This window comes from Entelurus aequoreus, linkage group LG01, assembly GCF_033978785.1.
Source record: "Entelurus aequoreus isolate RoL-2023_Sb linkage group LG01, RoL_Eaeq_v1.1, whole genome shotgun sequence".
Taxonomy (NCBI): domain Eukaryota; kingdom Metazoa; phylum Chordata; class Actinopteri; order Syngnathiformes; family Syngnathidae; genus Entelurus; species Entelurus aequoreus.
The window spans coordinates 62,263,661-62,284,088 of NC_084731.1; the positions used below are offsets into that span (position 1 = coordinate 62,263,661).

General features: G+C 38.0%; 1 protein-coding gene across 2 annotated transcripts in view; it reads right to left on the minus strand.

The window, feature by feature from the left end:
* The window catches only part of suox (sulfite oxidase), a 103,020-nt gene that overhangs the window by 80,914 nt on the left and 1,678 nt on the right, over positions 1 to 20,428 (minus strand). The window lies entirely within an intron of this gene.

Below are 20,428 nucleotides of genomic sequence, written 5' to 3' on the forward strand. Positions count from 1 at the left end.
TCACCAGTCATAGATTTATCGTTTGAATCTTTCACCATTCATAGATATATTGTTTGAATCTTTCACCATTCACAGATTTATTGTTTGAATCTTTCACCAGTCAAAGATTTATTGTTTGAATCTTTCACCATTCATAGATTTTTTTAAAAATTTGAATAATTCATAGACTCATTGTTTGAATCTTTCACCAATCATACATTTGTTTGAATCTTTGAATCATTCACCATTCATAGATGTATTGTTTGAATCTTTCATAGATGTATTGTTCGAATCGTTATATCTTTTACCATTCATAGATGTATTATTTGAATCTTTGAATCATTCACCATTCATAGACTTATTGTTTAAATATTTCATAGATTTATTGTTTGTATCTTTCATAGATTTATTGTTTGAATCTTTCAACCAGTCATAAATTTATTGTTCGAATCTTTCACCATTGATATATTTATTGTTCGAATTTTTGAATTATTCAGATTAATTGTTTGAATATTTCATAGATTTGTTTGAATCTTTGAATCACTCATATATTGTTTGAATCTTTGAATCATTTATAGATTTATTGTTTGAATATTTCATAGATTTATTGATTGAATCTTTCACCTGTCATAGATTTATTGTTTGAATCATTGAATATAGATTTATTGTTAAAATGTTTCACCATTCATAGATTTATTGTTGGAATCTTTCACCATTCATAGATGTATTGTTTGTATCTTTAAATCTTTCACCAGTCATAGATTTATCGTTTGAATCTTTCACCATTCATAATTATTGTTTGAATCTTTCACCAGACAAAGATTTATTGTTTGAATCTTTCATCATTAATAGATGTATTATTTGAATCATTCCTAGACTTGTTTGAATCTTTCACCAATCATAGATTTATTGTTTGAATCTTTGGATCGTTCACCATTCATAGATGTATTGTTTCAATCTTTCTGATGTATTGTTTGAATCGTTGAATCTTTCACCATTCATAAATGTATTGTTTGAATCTTTCACCATTCATAGATGTATTGTTTGAATCTTTCACCATTCATAGATTTATTGTTTGAATCGTTCACCATTCATAGATGTATTATTTGAATCTTTCACCATTCATAGATGTATTATTTGAATCTTTTACCATTCATAGATGTATTATTTGAATCTTTGAATCATTCACCATTTATAGATTTATTGTCTGAATCTTTCATAGATTTATTGTTTGAATCTTTGAATCATTCATAGATTTATTGTTTGAATCTTTCATAGATTTATTGTTTGAATCTTTCACCATTCATAGAGTTATTGTTTGAAATTTTGAATCATTCATAGATTTATTGTTTGAATCTTTCATAGATTTGTTTGAATCTTTGAACCAATTTTATATTGTTTGAATCTTTGAATCAGTCATAGATTTATTGTTTGAATCTTTCATAGATTTATAGTTTGAATCATTCACTATTCATAGATTTGTTTGAATCTTTCACCACTCATAGATTTATTGTTTGAATCTTTCACCATTAATAGATTTATTGTTTGAATCTTTGAATATTTCACCATTCATAGATTTGTTTGAATCTTTGAATATTTCACCATTCATAGATTTGTTTGAATCTTTCACCATTCATAGATTTGTTTGAATCTTTGAATATTTCACCATTCATAGATTTATTGTTTGAATCTTTCACCATTGATATATTTATTGTTTAAATCTTTCATAGATTTATTGTTTGAATCTTTCACCATTCATAGATTTATTTCTTAAATCTTTGAATCTTTCACCAGTCATAGATTTATCGTTTGAATCTTTCACCATTCATACATTTATTGTTTGAATCTTTCATCAGTCAAATATTTATTGTTTGAATCTCTCACCATTCATAGATTTATTATTTGAATCATTCATAGACTTATTGTTTGAATCTTTGAATCTCTCACCAATCATAGATGTATTGTTTGAATCTTTCATAGATGTATTGTTTGAATCGTTGAATCTTTCACCATTCATAAATGTATTGTTTGAATCTTTCACCATTCATAGATTTGTTTGAATCTTTCACCATTCAGAGATTTGTTTGAATCTTTCACCATGCATAGATTTGTTTGAATCTTTGAATATTTCACCATTCATAGATTTATTGTTTGAATCTTTCACCATTGATAGATTTATTGTTTAAATATTTCATAGATTTATTGTTTGAATCTTTCACCATTCATAGATTTATTTTTTAAATCTTTGAATCTTTCACCAGTCATAGATTTATCGTTTGAATCTTTCACCATTCATACATTTATTGTTTGAATCTTGCCCTGCGATGAGGTGGCAACTTGTCCAGGGTGTACCCCGCCTTCCGCCCGATTGTAGCTGAGATAGGCTCCAGCGCCCCCCGCGACCCCGAAGGGAATAAACGGTAGAAAATGGATGGATGGATGTTTGAATCTTTCATCAGTCAAAGATTTATTGTTTGAATCTTTCACCATTCATAGATTTATTATTTGAATCATTCAGACTTATTGTTTTAATCTTTCACCAATCATAGATGTATTGTTTGAATCTTTCATAAATGTATTGTTTGAATCTTTCACCATTCATAGATGTATAGTTTGAATCTTTCACCATTCATAGATTTGTTTGAATCGTTCACCATTCATAGATTTATTGTTTGAATCGTTCACCATTCATAGATGTATTATTTACATCTTTTACCATTCATAGATGTATTATTTGAATCTTTGAATCATTCACCATTCATAGATTTATTGTTTCAATATTTCATAGATTTATTGTCTGAATCTTTCATAGATTTATTGTTTGAATCTTTCACCAGTCATAGATATATTGTTTGAATCTTTGAATCATTCATAGATTTATTGTTTAAATCTTTCATAGATTTATTGTTTGAATCTTTCAACCAGTCATAGATTTATTGTTTGAATCTTTCATAGATTTGTTTGAATCTTTGAATCATTCATATATTGTTTGAATCTTTGAATCATTCATAGATTATTGTTTTAATCTTTCATAGATTTATTATTTGAATCATTCACCATTCATAGATTTATTGTTTGAATCTTTGGATATTTCACCATTCATAGATTTGTTTGAATCTTTGAATATTTCACCATTCATAGATTTGTTTGAATCTTTGAATATTTCACCATTCGTAGATTTATTGTTTGAATCTTTCACCATTGATAGATTTCCATCCATCTTCATCCATCTTCAACCGCTTATCCGGAATCGGGTCGCGGGGACAGCAGCTCCAGCAAAGACCCCCAGACTTCCCTCTCCAGAGCAACATTTGCGACTTCCTCCTGGGGAATCCCGAAGCGTTCCCAGGCCAGAGAGGAGATGTAATCCCCCCATCTGGTCCTTGGTCTGCCGCGGGGCCTCCTCCCAGTGGGACGTGCAACGAGGACCTCCCTAGGGAGACGCTCGTGAGGCATCCGCACGAGATGCCCGAACCACCTAAGCTGGCTCCTTTCCAAGCGAAGGAGCAGCGGCTCTACTCCGAGTCTCTCTCGGGTGACTGCACTTCTCACCCTATCTCTAAGGGAGATGCCAGCCACCCTTCTGAGGAAACTCATTTCGGCAGCTTGTATCCGCGATCTTATTCTTTCGGTCATTACCCACACTTCATGACCATAGGTGAGAGTAGGAATGTAGATAGCTCGGTAGACCGAGAGCTTTGCCTTCTGGCTCAGCTCCCGTTTCGTCACAACAGTGCGGCAGAGAGACTGCAATACTGCCCCAGCTGCTCCGATTCTCCGGCTGATTTCCTTCTCCATCTTTCCCTCACTCGTGAACAAGACCCCGAGATACTTAAACTCCTCCACCTGGGACAGAGTCCTGTCCCCTACCCGGACTGTACAAACCATCGGTTTCCTGCTGAGAACCATGGCCTCAGATTTGGAGATGCTGATCCTCATTCCAGCCGCTGAACACTCGGCTGCGAACCGATCCAGTGAGAGCTGAAGGTCACGAACCGAAGGTGCCATCAGGACCACATCATCTGCAAACAGCAGTGACGCAACCTTTAGCCCCCCGAGACGTATACCCTCTCCGCCATGGCCACGACTCCGCCTAGAAATCCTGTCCATGAAAATCACAAACAGGATAGGTGACAGAGCGCAGCCCTGGCGGAGACCAACCCCCACTGGAAACGGATCCGACTTACATCCAAGCACCCGGACACAACTCTCGCTTTGGTTGTACAGAGATTGGATGGCCCTCAACAGGGTTCCCCTCACTCCGTACTCCCTCAGCACCTCCCACAAGATCTCCCGAGGGACGCGGTCATACGCCTTCTCCAAATCCACAAAACACATGTAGACTGGATAGGCATACTCCCAGGCCCTCTCCAGGATTCCCGCAAGCGTAAAGAGTTGGTCAGTTGTTCCACGACCAGGACGGAATCCACATTGCTCCTCTTGAATCTGAGGTTCGACTATCGGCCGGACCCTCCTTTCCAGTACCTTGGCGTAAACTTTCCCAGGGAGGCTGAGTAGTGTGATAGATTTGTTGTTTGAATATTTCACCAGTCATAGATTTATTGTTTGAATCTTTCACCAGTCATAGATTTATTGTTTGAATCTTTCATAAATCTATTGTTTGAATCTTTGAATCATTCATAGATTTGTTTGAATCTTTCATATATTTATTGTTTGAATCATTCATAGATTTATTGTTTAAATCTTTAATAGATTTATTATTTGAATCTTTCACCAGTCATATATTTATTGTTTGAATTTTCGAATTTTTGACCAGTCATAGATTTATTGTTTGAATCTTTCACCATTCATATATTATTGTTTGAATCTTTCACCAGTCATAGATTTATTGTTTGTACCTTTGAATTTTTGACCATTCATAGATTTATTGTTTGAATCTAGATATTTTGTTTGAGTCTTTCACCATTCACATAGAGTACTAGACCTCCTGAGTGCTACTACATGTGGAGTACTAGTCCTCATGAGTACTACTACATGTGGAGTACTAGTCCTCCTGAGTACTACTACATGTGGAGCAGTGTTGGCGCTAAAGCACTTTGTGTGTCTTTTTATGCATTGAAATCAGAAAGGACGCAACATTTTTTTTTTTTTTTTTTACAGATTTTCGCTTTCCGCCGGCATTTTGTTCACTGGATTATCTGGACTGTAAGGTTGAGCGCACCGACCTCAATGCTTTTAAAGTGTTGGAAGGGGTGATAATGGTCTTAAATCTAAGATGTTAGAAAAGCTGTCATTCTGCACGATTACCGTAATTTCCGGACTATAAGCCGCACCTGACTATAAGCCGCACCAGCTAAATTTAGGGGAAAATACAGATTGCTCCATATATAAGCCGCACCCGACTATAAGCCGCGGGGTTTTGATGTGTAATTACCGTAGTATATAGGGGTTCCTGCTACCATGGAGGGGATTGTCGGGACAGAGATGACTGTTTGGGAACGCAAAGCGTCCCATTTATTAACAATAAATCTTTCAATCATTCAATCAAACTTTCACATCTTTGACATGGCGAACAGCATTCGTGCAGAGTACAAATAATACAACGGTGCAAAGTAATACAAAGTGCTCGCCTGTACGTTATCAAAATAACCAGCCTACCGGTATATGAAAAGTCAGTCTTTAATCATTGTGTCATCGTCTTCCTCCTGCGTACTAAAACCACCGAAATCCTCTTCGTCGGTGTCAGAGAAGAACAGGCCGTATATAAGCCGCACCCTTGTATAAGCCGCAGGGACCAGAACGAGGGGAAAAAGTAGCGGCTTATAGTCCGGAAATTACGGTATACCAAATTTAAATAACTATGTTGCTTTTGAACATCCCATGTACAAGCGAATGAAGGGCATTCTTACTCAACAGCCATACATACCGTATAAACATCGCCAACACGGTCATAAACATGTGCCATACTGTGAAACCAAACTAAACAAAAACAATGACAAACACATTACGGGAGAATATTTGCACCGCAACACAACATAAACACAACACAACAAATACCCAGAATTCCCTGCAGCACCAACTCTTCCAGGACGCTACACTATTTTATTTGGTACAGGGTGTAATTATAAGTGTGACCAGTAGATCGCAGTCAAACATAAGAGATAAGGCTCAAGTAAACACCAACATTTTAAACGTTCCATTTAGGGCTGCAACAACTAATCGATTAAATCGATTATAAAAATAGTTGGCAATTAATTTAGTCATCGATTCGTTGGATCTATGTTATGCGCAGGGGCTACTTTTTATTTTAATTTTTTATAAACCTTTTTTTATAAACTGCAACATTTACAAACAGCTGAGAAACAATAATCTAAATAAGTATGGTGCCAGTATGCTGGGTTTTTTCAATAAAATTGTTGGGAACTCGCATGGCTGCCGTTTTTGTGACCCCAAGATGCAAGAACCAGGAGGACGATGAGCAGGTAAGATGACTTTAATTATCATCAACAGAGAAATGAAGCAGTCTTGCAATCAACAGTTCCATCATAAAGAGTTATCATCGAGCACTGAGGAGTGCTCGAGACAAGGCATAAATAGCACACAGGTTGATTGGCCGCAGGTGTGGACCAGCTGCCAATCAACAGCAGGTGTGTGAATAACAGTGCTCAGCGGAACAAGCAGGAAGTGGAAACCAAAATAAGAGCACTGATAGGAAGTAAATCCAAAAACGAGGAAAACAAACAGAAATGAAGTGACAGATCGTCACAAAAATACTGGAAAGGATAGAAATGTAGTTTGTCTCTTTTATCCGATTATTAATCGATTAATCGAAGTAATAATCAACAGATTAATCGATTATCAAATTAGTTGTTAGTTGCAGCCCTAGTTCCATTGAAAATATAGAACATTACACACGGCGCTAAAAAATCTATCAAAATGTTTTAGTAGTAAATGTTTTAGTGCCATTTCTAATATAAAGTAGTGTAAAGTTCTTATTATATCTGTCAGTAAACTCGCCATAAAAGTGCTAAAACATACCGGTCTAGTGAGTTTACATAATTCACCCAAGGAACTTTAGTCATTAGAGTTCCGGTCAGACGGTTGCACGCTACACCGCTACAACAAAGATGACGGGGGAGAAGACACTGTCGAAGGTGAGCCACGTAAATAAGACCACCCACAAAACGGCGCATCCTGAAGCGACTGTCAGAAAGCGTCTTGAAGATGATCTGTAAAACATCATCTATGCAACATTTTGACCAAAGAACCACCATTACATGTTATGTAGACCAGTGGTCCCCAACCACCGGTTCGGGGACCGGTACCGGTCCGTGAGGCATATGCTACCGGGCCGCACAGCAACATTAATTGTGTGAATGCTTTAAGGCATGGGTGTCAAACTCTGGCCCGCGGGCCAAAATTGGCCCGTCATGTAATTTCACTTGGCCCTTGAGGCGATATCAAATTTACACTAGAGCTGGCCCGCTGATTATATACAGCGGCAGTGCCGCGGTAACACAGCATTCACCGCTAATTCTCATACTTGCCAACCCTCCCGGGAGACTCCCAACTTTCAGTGCCCTTCCTGAAAATCGTCACGTCCGCTTTTCATCCAGTCCAACGAGTGCTGGCCCAGTCACATAATATGTGCGGCTTCTGCACGCACACACAAGTGAATGCAACGCATACTTGATCAACAGCGATACAGATTACACTCAGGGTGGCCGTATGAACAACTTTAACACTGTTAGAAATATGCGCCACACTGTGAACTCACACCAAACAAGAATGAAAAACACATTTCGGGAGAACATCCGCACCGTAACACAACATAAACACAACAGAACAAATACCCAGAATCCTTTGCAGCGGCTTTGTTCAGTTTTAAATTATGGCCCACTCTGTATTTGAGTTTGACACCCCTGCTTTAAAGGCATTCACACAATTAATAAGGTTTTCTACACCAAAATTCATCTATTTTTATTCAACTTCTTCTTCTCCAGATTTTGGCGCGCTCTACCTTCCACTTTTTTCATCTGATTCAAACCATTCCAATCGCGGGCTTTCCGTTGACATATTCCCAAAATTCCAGGTTTTCGGGAAAATTTTTCCCATTCAAAATGAATTGGCCATTTTTCAAATGTACACATTTTTCAACCGATTCATACCATTCCACCTTCAACATATTCCATTCATCTGGACATTAAAACTATAATATTTTTCAAGTGAAAAAAAAATTCCAGTTTTTTTCAAACCCTTTTTTGACCCTTTTTTCTGGCAACTACTCCTTCCACATTTTTCAACCCATTTCAAATTCGAGGAATTCCTTAATACCATTTCTCAATTAAAGATGTTACTACTTCAACATTTCTCGACCGATTTGAAAAATTCCAACACCAACCATTTCAACTCATTCCGAAGATTCATTTTTTTTTGCATTTTCCCAAAAATTCCCTCTTTTACCGAAATCCCCAAATTTCCATGAAATTCCCATTGAAAAGAATGGGACATTTTTCAAAGTTCCACAACTCCCACTCAAACTGTTCCAACTTCAAAATATTCAGCCTGTTCAAGAATTGTGTGCTCCCTTTCAAAAACTGTAAAATAAAATTCCCAGATTTCCAAGAATTCTCCGTTTTTAGGGACATTGTCCCCATTCCAAATGAATGATCCATTTTTCACTCTTTCACAATTCCAACATTTTTCAACCTATTCAAAATATTCCACCTTCAACATATTCCACTCATCCTGAACATTCAAGCAAAGTCTTTACCAAGTTCCAAACCAAATTCCGGTTTTCCTGGAAATTCAAATGCTTCAACATTCAAAACATTCCAACATTGAAACTATTCTTACATTCATACTTCATTCTGTCAGCATTGGAGCATTCACATGCTATTCCTTCAGGAATTGCCTAATCTAGTTAATTTATAAACTACCGCATTCTCTCCGACTTAACTTTCACATTGTTGCCAAAGGCTAATTTTGTTGTTGTTTTTATCTGCCACACGTAGAAAGCTGGTCCGTGAAAGTAATGCATACATTAAGCCGGTCCCTGGTGGAAAAAAGGTTGGGGAACCCTGATGTAGACCACAAGGAAGTCTTTTACATTTACAAAAAAAAAATAATAATATGACTCCTTTAATGCGCCTTATAATCCGGTGCGCCTAATATGTGAAAAAATATTAAAAATAGGCAGTGCTCCTTATAATCCGGTGCGCCCTATGGTCCGGAAAATACGGTGTTTTTGCCGCGTCAAATTATTCATGATTTATTATTGGTCGACTTGTAAGTAATGCACTTTCCGGTACAGTTTCTTAAATTTTGATTTGCCGAAAGTTTTATTGATACCAAATACTCGTACTTGGGGGCGGCATGGCGTAGTGGGTAGAGCGGCCTTGCCAGAAACCTGAGGGTTGCAGGTTCGCTCCCCGCCTCTTACCATCCAAAAAATCGCTGCCGTTGTGTCCTTGGGCAGGACACTTCACCCTTGCCCCCGGTGCCGCTCACACCGGAGAATGAATGATGAATGAATGAGTTGTAAAAATGAATGATGGGTTCTCACTTCTCTGTGAAGCGCTTTGAGTGTCTAGAAAAGCGCTATATAAATCTAATCCATTATTATTATTATTATTACTGCATTTGTTTTCTTTTGTGTTATTTGTTTAATTATTTAAAGGCCTACTGAAATGAATTTTTTTTATTTAAACGGGGATAGCAGATCTATTCTATGTGTCATACTTGATCATTTCGCGATATTGCCATATTTTTGCTGAAAGGATTTAGTATAGAACAACGACGATAAAGATTGCAACTTTTGGTATCTGATAAAAAAAAGGGTTGCACCTACCGGAAGTAGCGTGACGTAGTCAGTTGAACATATACGCAAAGTTCCCTATTGTTTACAATGATGGCCGCATGAAGTGAGAGAGATTCGGACAGAGAAAGCGACAATTTCCCCATTAATTTGAGCGAGGATGAAAGATTTGTGGATGAGTAAAGTGCAAGTGAAGGACTAGTGGGGAGTTGAAGCTATTCAGATAGGGAAGATGCTGTGAGAGCCGGGGGTGACCTGATATTCAGCTGGGAATGACTACAACAGTAAATAAACACAAGACATATATATACTCTATTAGCCACAACACAACCAGGCTTATATTTAATATGCCACAAATTAATCCTGCATAAAAACACCTGCGTGTTTGTTATGCTAGCTCCTAGCTCCTCTGCTAGCTCCTAGCTCCATAGAACACGCCAATACAATTCAAACACCTGATCAACACACACAATCACTCAGCCCAAAAGACCGTTTACCTAACCCAAGGTTCATAAAGCTTATATATTTTTAAAAAGTTACGTACGTGACGCGCACATACGGTCAAGTTATCGAATGTTTAGCAGCCAAGGCTGCATACTCACGGTACCTGATATTCAGCTGGTAATGACTACAACAGTAAATAAACACAAGACATATATATACTCTATTAGCCACAACACAACCAGGCTTATATTTAATATGCCACAAATTAATCCTGCATAATAACACCTGCGTGTTTGTTATGCTAGCTCCTAGCTCCTCTGCTAGCTCCTAGCTCCATAGAACACGCCAATACAATTCAAACACCTGATCAACACACACAATCACTCAGCCCAAAAGACCGTTCACCTAACCCAAGGTCCATAAAGCTTATATATTTTTAAAAAGTTACGTACGTGACGCGCACGTACGGTACGGTACGTGTTATGCTAACTCCTAGCTCCTCTGCTAGCTCCTAGCTCCATAGAACACGCCAATACAATTCAAACACATGATCAACACACACAATCACTCAGCCCAAAAGACCGTTCACCTAACCCAAGGTTCATAAAGCTTATATATTTTTAAAAAGTTACGTACATACGCAAAAAAAAAAGCCAAAGCTGCATACTCACAGTAGCACGTCTGCGTCTTTGTCATCCAAATCAAAGTAATCCTGGTAAGAGTCTGTGTTGTCCCAGTTCTCTACAGGCGTCTGTGTATCCAAGTCAAATGTCCTCCTGGTTAGAGTCTCTGTTATCCGAGTTCTTCCATCTTGACTGCATCTTTCGGGAATGTAAACAAAGAAGCGCCGGCTGTGTACTGTTGTGGCTGACTACGTTCGAAAAATACGTCCATTTCGCACCGACAACTTTCTTCTTTGCTTGCTCAGCTTCCTTCTTCATAATGCAATGAACATGATTGAAACAGATTCACGAACACAGATGTCCAGAATACTGTGGAATTATGAAATGAAAACAGAGCTTTTTCGTATTGGCTTCAATGTGGAAGGCATACCCGTGTTCGCCGGTCTACGTCACGCGCATACGTCATCCTCAGAGGCGTTTCGAACCGGAAGTTTAGCGGCAAATTTAAAATGTCACTTTATAAGTTAACCCGGCCGTATTGGTATGTGTTATAATGTTAAGATTTCATCATTGATATATAAACTATCAGACTGCGTGGTCGGTAGTAGTGGGTTTCAGTAGGCCTTTAAGTAACGTTTATGACAACCTTTTTCCAAAACACAATATAGAATGTGAGATGTAACAGGATAATGCATACATTTATAATTTGTTTTCAAAACGGTTACAAAAAAGTGGGACCCCATACATTTACAGTGGGACCCCATTTTTATGACTTGATGGGGTCCCTGGGACCCCGTTTTGAAGATTCCTAGCGCCAACACTGATGTGGAGTACTAGACCTCCTGAGTACTACAACATGTGGAGTACTAGTCCTCCTGATTACTACTACAGTACATGTGGAGTACTAGTCCTCCTGAGTACTACTACATGTGGAGTACTAGACATCCTGAGTACTACTACATGTGGAGTACTAGACCTCCTGAGTACTACTACATGTGGAGTACTAGACATCCTGAGTACTACTACATGTGAAGTACTAGTCCTCCTGAGTACTACTACATGTGGAGTACTAGATATCCTGAGTACTACTACATGTGGAGTACTAGTCCTCCTGAGTACTACTACATGTAGAGTACTAGACCTCCTGAGTACTAGACATCCTGAGTACTACTACATGTGGAGTACTAGTCCTCCTGGGTACTACTACATGTAGAGTACTAGACTTTGACACAATCTTTAAACCATCGTCAGTAAACACTCCACAATGGTCCACAAGTTTTTTTTCTTGTTGAAAAATGATGAACCTGAACCTTGAAACTCTGGACCTCCCACTCATTGGACCAATCAGCACAGTGTTTCCCATAAACTGCCAAGATACCTGTGGCGGTGGGGGCGTGGCTATGGGCGTGGTCACCATGACATCATTGAGTAATTTGCATAATTTACTACAATATGATTTTCTCTAAAAAGGCTCAAAAAATGTATACTTACTAATTAATAACAGTTTTGTTTTAAACGTCCATCCATTTTACAATATAATTACAACACTTTATGTACATATTTATATACAGATTTGAACAATAAGTTATTCACTGAAATATATTTATTAATTGTGGTTCTTACAAAAAATATATCTTATAAAATATAAAAGCTAAAATGTCTCTTAAAGCTCTGCCCCTTTAATTAGTGCATACTAAATAATTTAACTTTAGCCTACTACTACAACCATATTATTTACCAGCAACATAAAGGCAGAGGCAGAGGTGTCCTGCCACAGTCAGTAACAAATAAACAGAAAACAGTAGTGGTCAAATACAAACAAGGCAACAAGAGAAGCATCCTACACTTCTCTTTTGTAAAGTAAATCTGAACAGCCTATATGGGCATCTACATCAACTATATGATTTGCCTGAGAAGCTGGACAGGACAAAAAAATAAAAAATAAAATAAAATAAAAAATTACTTGTGGCGGACGTAATTCTTTCGTGGCGGGCCGCCACAAATAAATTAATGTGTGGGAAACATGGCAGCATCCACTCAGCTGACGAACAGTGGTGATGTAATTCTCTAACTGAGGTACTTCTACGACTGCTGGGCTCCAGCCAGTGCTTTGCCAAGAAATCACTTGATTAAAGTACAGTGTTTTATTTTACGACATTCAAACACAGTATTACTGTTCAAACTGTGTGTAATGTTACAGTGGCCACAAATATAAAATATACTTATATAAAAATATAAAACGTCTGCCTTGTTTTTAATGAATACCTAGGCCTACTATGCTACTGTATTTTAATGTTGTCTATACGGTGGTACTTAAAGAATACTTAGGCCTACTACACTACTGTACCTTAATGTTGGTCATTATGGTGGTACTTGATTCATACTTAGGTCTACTACACTACTGTATTTTAATGTTGTCATTATGGTGGTACTTGATGAATACTTAGGTCTACTACACTACTGTACTTTAAGGTTGTCATTATGGTGGTACTTGATGAATACTTAGGTCTACTACACTACTGTATTTTAATGTTGTCATTATGGTGGTACTTGATGAATACTTAGGTCTACAACACTACTGTACTTTAATGTTGTCATTATGGTGATACTTGATCAATACTTAGGTCTACTACACTACTGTACTTAAATGCTGTCATTATGGTGATACTTGATGAATACTTAGGTCTACTACACTACTGTACTTTTTGTTGTCATTATGGTGGGACTTGATGAATTCCCTAGGCCTACTACACTACTGTACTTTAATGTTGTCATTAGAGCGGTACTTGACGCATACTTAGGCCTACTACACTACTGTACCTTAATGTTGGTCATTATGGTGGTACTTGATGCATACTTAGGTCTACTACAGTACTGTACTTTAATGTTGTCATTATGGTGGTACTTGATAAATACTTGGGCCTACTACAATACTGTAATTTTTTTGTTGTCATTATGGTGGTACTTGATGAATACTTAGGTCTACTACACTACTGTACTTTTGTTGTTGTCATTATGGTGGTACTTGATGAATACTTAGGTCTACTACACTACTGTACTTTAATGTTGTCATTAGAGCAGTACTTGACGCATACTTAGGTCTACTACACTACTGTACTTTAATGTTGTCATTATGGTGGTACTTGATGAATACTTAGGTCTAGTACACTGATGTACTTAAATGTTGTCATTATGGTGGTACTTGATGAATACTTAGGCCTACTGCACTACTATACTTTAATGTTGTCATTATGGTGGTACTTGATGAATACTTAAGTCTACTACACTACTGTACTTTAATGTTGTCGATATGGTGGTACTTGATGAATACTTAGGTCTACTACACTACTGTACCTTAATGTTGTCATTATGGTGGTACTAGATGAATACTTGGGTGTATTACGCTAACAACAACACTCAGTAAACGTTTGGGAACTGAGGAGACACATTTTTCAAGTGGAATTATTTCCCATTCTTGCTTGATGTACAGCTTAAGTTGTTCAACAGTCCGGGGTCTCCGTTGTGGTATTTTAGACTTCATAATGCACCACACTTTTTCAATGGGAGACAGGTTTGGATTACAGGCAGGCCAGTCTAGTACCCGCACTCTTTTACTACAAAGCCACGCTGTTGTAACACGTGGCTTGGAATTGTCTTGCTGAAATAAGCAGGGGCGTCCATGATAACGTTGCTTGGATCGCAACATATGTTGCTCCAAAACCTGTATGTACCTTTCAGCATTAATGATGCCTACCCATGCCTTGGGCACTCATACACCCCCATACCATCACAGATGCTGGCTTTTTAACTTTGCGCCCTAGAATAGTCCGAATGGTTCTTTTCCCCTTTGGTCCGGAGGACACAACATCCAGTTTCCAAAAACAATTTGAAATGTGGATTTGTCAGACCACAGAACACTTTTACACTTTGCATCAGTCCATCTTAGATCAGCTCGGGCCCAACGAAGCGTTTCTGGGTGTTGTTGATAAATGGCTTTGGCTTTGCATAGTAGAGTTTTAACTTGCACCTACAGATGTAGAGACCAATTGTAGTTACTGACAGTGGTTTTCTGAAGTGTTCCTGAGTCCATGTGGTGATATCCTTTACACACTGATGTTTTTTGATGCAGTACCGCTTGAGGGATCAAAGGTCACGGGCGTTCAATGTTACGTGCAGTGATTTCTCCAGATTCTCTGAACCTTTTGATGATATTATGGACCATAGATGGTAAATTCCCTAAATTCCTTGCAATAGTTGGTTGAGAAATGTTGTTCTTAAACAATTTGCTCACGCATTTGTTGACAAAGTGGTGACCCTCGCCCCATCTTTGTTTGTGAATGACTGAGAATTTCATTGAAGCTGCTTTTATACCCAATCATGGCACCCACCTGTTCCCACTTAGCCTGTTCACCTGTGGGATGTTCCAAATACGTCTTTAATGAGCATTTCTCAACTTTCTCAGTCTGTTTTGCCACTTATGCCAGCTTTTTTTAAACATGTTGCAGGCATCAAATTCCAAATGAGCTAATATTTGCAAAAAAAACGTTTCTCAGTTCGAACGTTAAATATCTTGTCTTTGCAGTCTATTCAATTGAATATAAGTTGAAAAGGATTTGCAAATCATTGTATTCTGTTTTTATTTACCATTTACACAACGTGACAACTTCACTAGTTTTGGATTTTGTAGAATGTTTATTTAATGTGAGATTTATTGAAAGGCAAAGTTTCTTCAAACCTAAAATATATATGGAGTACATTCCATAATATGTATATACATTCCATAATATATATATATATATATATATATATATATATATATATATATATATATATATATATATATATATATATATATATATATATATATATATATATATATAATGGAATTAGAGTGCATTCCATAATATAAACTACTACACTACATTACAATACAGTAGTGTAGTAGACCTAAGTTTTCATCAACTACCACCATAATGACTGACATTATATTGCAGTAGTGTAGTAGGCCTAAGTATTCATCAATTGTTTTAACAAGTATATTTCATATGTTGGCCACTGTGACATGACACACAATGTACAAACATCAACATTGACACAGCACATATTTACAGACTTGATGAAACACTGGGATGGGGCTTTAAGAGAACTAGGAGACATTTGGAGAATTTGGGATGACTGCTGGTTGTCGGCAGGCTCAGTTGGAGCTGCTGCAAGATAAAGTCAGCTGTAATCCCCACAGCTACTGAAAAGCTGATAAGACAGGTGTAAATGATTGATTGGCATGAAGGCCGGTGTAAATGATTGATTTGCCAAAAGGCAGGTGTAAATTCTCTGGTCTGATGATTAGAGTACATTCCATAATATATATTATGGAATGTACTCTAATCTTGGTCTCATCAGACCAGACAATTTACATGTATATATTTACACATTATATATATATATATATATATATATATATATATATATATATATATATATATATATATATATATATATATATATATATATATATATATATATATAATGTGTAAATATATACATGTAAATTGTCTGGTCTGATGAGACCAAGATTAGAGTACATTCCATAATATATATTATGGAATGTATATATACACATTACCGTTCAAAAGTTTGGGGTCACATTGAAATGTCCTTATTTTTGGACGAAAAGCACTGTACTTTTCAATGAAGATAACTTTAAACTAGTCTTAACTTTAAAGAAATACACTCTATACATTGCTAATGTGGTAAATGACTATTCTAGCTGCAAATGTCTAGTTGCTGGAAATGGGCCTCGATACACCTATGTAGATATTGCACCAAAAAACATATATATATATATATATATATATATATATATATATATATATATATATATATATCCATCCATTTCCTACCGCTTATTCCCTTCGGGGTCGCAGGGGGCGCTGGAGCCTATCTCAGCTACAATCGGGCGGAAGGCGGGGCACACCCTGGACAAGTCGCCACCTCATCGCAGGGCCAACACAGATAGACAGACAACATTCACACTCACATTCACACACTAGGGCCAATTTAGTGTTGCCAATCAACCTATCCCCAGGTGCATGTTTTTGGAGGTGGGAGGAAGCCGGAGTACCCGGAGGGAACCCCCGCAGTCACGGGGAGAACATGCAAACTCCACACAGTAAGATCCCGAGCCCGGGATTGAACCCAGGACTACTCAGGACCTTTGTATTGTGAGGCAGACGCACTAACCCCTCTCCCACCGTGCTGCCATACATATATATACACATATATATATATATACAGTATATATACATTGATTTGCCATAAGGCAGGTGTAAATTCTCTGGTCTGATGAGACCAAGATTAGAGAATTTCAGGGAGGTGTAGCGGATTTTATAGACTAGGCTCAGTGCAAGTTGTTTTACTCTGTCCTCCACCCTGAGCCAGTCCACTTTGGAGAAGTGGGTAGGAGTGAGGTGTGATCGGGGATGGAGGTCTAGAAGTAATCTGACTAGCTTGTTCTGGGATGTTTGGAGTCTAAATTTGAGGGATTTGGAGGTGCTAGGGTACCAGGAGGTGCAAGCGTAATCGAAAAAGGGTTGAACGAGAGTTCCCGCTAGAATCTTCATGGTGCTTTTGTTGACCAGAGAGGAGATTCTGTAGAGAAATCTCGTTCATTGGTTGACCTTTTTGATTACCTTGGTTGCCATTTTATCACAGGAAAGATTAGCCTCTAGAATGGAACCTAGGTAGGTGACCTCATCTTTCCTGGTGATAACAATGTCACCCACTTTTATAGTGAAGTCATTGACTTTCTTATGGTTGATGTGGGACCCAAATAGGATGGATTCCGTTTTACCCAAGTGTATGGATAGCTTGTTGTCAGCGAGCCAGGTGCAAATTCTACAGAGTTCAGCACTGAGGATTTTCTCCACCTGTGACTTGTCCTTGCCGGATACCAGCAGGGCCGAGTCATCCGCAAACAAAAACAATTCAGTCGCATGCTGATGACATGTCGTTTATGTATATTAGGAACAGTAAAGGCCCTAATATACTGCCTTGGGGGACTCCACAGCTTACTGAGAGGGGGGGACATGGTGGCGTTCACCTCTACCACCTGTTTCCTCCCCTCCAAGTAAGATTGCATCCAGATCGATGAGGTTTTATCAAATCCGATTGCTCTGAGCTTATCCAACAGTATGACGTGGTTAACGGTGTCAAAGGCCTTCTGAAGGTCCAGCATGACCATGCCGCAGTATTTGCCCGCGTCCACCTCATGTTTGATGTAGTCAGTCAGATAGAGAAGGCATGTGTCAGTGGAGTGGTTAGTTCTGAAGCCGGATTGGAATTTGTACATGAGTTTATTAATGGCAAGGTAACTATCGACCTGTTCATAAACTATTTTTTCCATTACTTTCGAAATGGAACTGAGAATAGAAACAGGTCGGTAGATGCCAGGTTCCAATTTGCTTCCTTTTTTAAAGAGGGGAGTTACTCTTGCTATGTTAAAATCTTTTGGTACTTGGCCTTGAGAAATTGAGAGGTTTATTATGTGCGTGATGATAGGGGCAATGATGGAGGCAGAGTCCCTGAGGAATCTGGAGGGGATATTGTCAAGGCCAGTGGCCTTGTTTGGGTGGAGCGCGCTCAATTTTTTAAGCACCTCGTCAGCTGAGACCATTTCTAATTTGAAATTGTTGTTGGATACTCCTAGCTTTCTGTAGAAGGCTTTAATGTGTTCTACACCAAAGCGACCAGAGTGGTGGGACAGCTTGTTGACTAGAGTTGTGGCTATGCTGGTGAAAAAGTAGTTAAGTCTGCTTACTACCTCCATTTTGTCTGTAATGAGGGAGTCACCCTCCTTGATGTTGATGTTGGTTAGTCTGGTTTTAAGTTTTTGGCTGCAACCAGGAAGCTGGTTGTTGAGGATTTTCCAGAGCTCACGTGGCTTATTTTTGTTTTCCTCTATTTTGTCGGTAATGTAATTTTTTTTAAAGGATTTAGCCAGGTTGGTTGTCTTATTTCTTAATTTATTGCATTGCTTTTTGAGTGCTGAAAGGAGTGATTTGAGGTTGTTATTATTGGGTTGTTTATCTACTTCGGTTTTGCACTTTTGGTATTCGTCATACAAGACATACAGTAAGTCCTACTGACAGTACACTCCATAAAGTTTAAGACCATTTCTTGTGCAACATGCAAGTCGTGAGCATGTTGACTTTTACATGAATCTGCCATCAGATCTGATATTGAATATTAAGCAGGCTTTTATGACATGAGTCAGGCTTCAAGGAAGCTCCACGATACTCTGATAAGACATTCCTGGCAGAGAACCGAACACGCGCCGAAGTGATAATCCGATACTATGCCAATAAGCATGACAATAACAGTAAATATCAATGCAATGATAAAACTAGCATTTCCGACACTGTTACCTGTTAGTGATGGGATCGGCAGTTCTTTTGACTGTACTGAATCACTAGAATCAGTTCCTTAAATTGATTTGTTCAAAAAATTTGTTCACTGAATCCCCCCCCCCCCCCAAAAAAAAAATAGGGGGGGCGGGGCGTGCGTAGTACAGTACAGTGCAGACATTCGCGGAAGAAGCAGCAAATAGGGTGAACGCGAGTCCCTACACAGTAGTGATGGGATCGGCAGTTCTTTTGACTGTACACAGCGCCACAGTCAGCACAGTTCAGTACGTGAACCTGAATCACTTCTGCAGCGGCAGTTCTGTGTGCAGGTCAGCGAATCATGAGTCAGTCAGTAACAGCTTCCCCAGCGGTGGATCTCGGTGTGTGTCAGTTCGCGAACGACACAAGCCCTCAGCACCCAATGAACGACGCGCACAGTGACTGAACGAGAGCCTCAATGTGACGTCCTCCTCCGCGACACAGTCAGTTCTCTGTGTCAGTAGGTTCGCGAGTCCTGATTCTGAATGAGTGAGTGAGTGCAGCGCGAACCTGAATCACGTCCTCAGCGACAATAAATAAATAAATAAAATAAATACCTTCAAAATAAAACAAATAAATTAAGAGCCAGAAATGCCAACATAAAAACTAAATGTTCTGTAGCCTACGTTTAACAAAGAAAATATCAACTTAAATGTGCAAACAAAAAGAAAATAAATAGGCTACCTTAAATAAAACAAAACAAATATTAAACCAAGTGCCAGAAATGCCAACATTAAAACTAAAATTTCTGTATCTTACATTTAAAAATATAAAAATGAAAATATCAACTTAAATATGCAATAAAAAAGAAAATAAATAGCTTAAATAATATAAAAATCAACAACAGTTGCAGTAGAAGGGATAATAATAATAATAATAATAATAATAATAATAATAATAATAATAATAATAATAATATGAATCAGAATTGATCCCCAAGGAGAAATTTATATTTGTTACAATAACTTTGTAAATAATAGCCTATGTATGTGTACATACATTAGTTATTATTTTTATTTTAAATCTTCTCAACACAGCCTGCCCTACACTTTACCCCCCGCCACTCCCCCTCGCGTCGCTGCTGCTCAGCCTTGCCCTGCCTGCACTGAGTTTCTTTAAGTCTCCTCTACTCTCATAACTTTATGTGTTGAGATAATGAGGAC